This window comes from Mus caroli, chromosome 3 (genome assembly GCF_900094665.2).
Source record: "Mus caroli chromosome 3, CAROLI_EIJ_v1.1, whole genome shotgun sequence".
NCBI lineage: Eukaryota > Metazoa > Chordata > Mammalia > Rodentia > Muridae > Mus > Mus caroli.
The window spans coordinates 116,156,656-116,158,022 of NC_034572.1; the positions used below are offsets into that span (position 1 = coordinate 116,156,656).

The following is a 1,367-nucleotide window of genomic DNA, read 5'->3' on the forward strand; positions in this document are numbered from 1 at the left end:
AGGGGAGGAGGGATGGCAGGCAGGGGAGGAGGGATGGCAGGCAGGGGAGGAGGGATGGCAGGCAGGGGAGGAGGGATGGCAGACAGGGGAGGAGGGATGACAGGCAGGGGAGGAGGGATGGCAGGCAGGAGAGGAGGGATGGCAGGCAGGGGAGGAGGGATAACAGGCAGGGGAGGAGGGATGGCAGGCAGGGGAGGAGGGATGGCAGGCAGGGGAGGAGGGATGGTAGGCAGGGGAGGAGGGATGGTAGGCAGGGGAGGAGGGATGGCAGGCAGGGGAGGAGGGATGGCAGACCAGAACCTGATACTCAAACCAGTCCTCCCTCCACTCTGGAGAGCGGATTTAATTTTCATGCCTGCTTTCTCATCTATTCCAATACACTTTGAATGTTTGTTTGTTCTACCTGTGACTTGGCATGAATTCTTCTCTTTTTCTTCTTATTTAGTTTTTATTCATAATCATAAACTTAACTTTGCAATCTAGCTAGACTTGAAGGGGAATGAGGAAAATATGGAACCCAAGAACTTCAGTGAGAGCAGAGATTACAGGACATTGAGAGCAGATGGGGTAGGGCCGCTCTCCTGAGCTACAGAAGGAATGGTTTGATGGGTAAAATGCCCACAAGTCAAAAGAAGTTAGAGTTGTCCACAGTCGGAAATGGTGATCTTCTTGCTGGTCTTGCCATTCCTGGACCCAGAGCGCTCCGTAAGGTTCATGACTTCTTTCACCTTCCCAGAGACCACGTGCTTGCCATCCAGCTATTCGGTCTTGGCAGTGCAGATAAAATACTGGGAACCGTTTGTGTTTGGTCCAGCATTTACCACGGACAAGATGCCAGGACCTGTGTGCTTCAGGATGAAGTTCTCATCCTCAAATTTCTCCCCGTAGACGGACCTGCCGCCAGTGCCATTATGGTGTGTGATGTCACCACACTGGCACATGAATCCTGGAATAATTCTGTGAAGGGAGGAAGCCTTATAGCCAAATCCTTTCTCTCCAGGGCTCAGAGCGTGGAAGTTTTCTGCTGTCTTTGCAACTTTGTCTGCAAACAGCTCGAAGGAGATGTGGCCCGAGGGCTCGTCATGGGCCGCGATGTAGAAGAACAAACACACGGTGGGGTAGACCATGGCTGCAGCAAGCAGTGGCATCTGCAAAGCCATGCATTCTTCTCTTTAGGGAGCACAAGGTCCCATATAACTGCCCTGGTTGGATAAAAGAGAATGTTCTTGGGGGTGGGGGTGGGAATGGGGGTGGAGGTGGGGTGGGGAGTGGCAGGGGGGTATCACTCCTCATCCACAATTTTCAAACTTAATTAGGGTTTTTGGCTGGGGCACCAGCTTAGGACCTTGAACACAGCAGGGAGCACT

General features: G+C 52.6%; 1 pseudogene; it reads right to left on the reverse strand.

Moving 5' to 3' along the window:
- Positions 1-635: 635 nt before the first annotated feature.
- On the reverse strand, positions 636-1,139 carry LOC110291712 (annotated as a pseudogene).
- Positions 1,140-1,367: the final 228 nt, after the last annotated feature.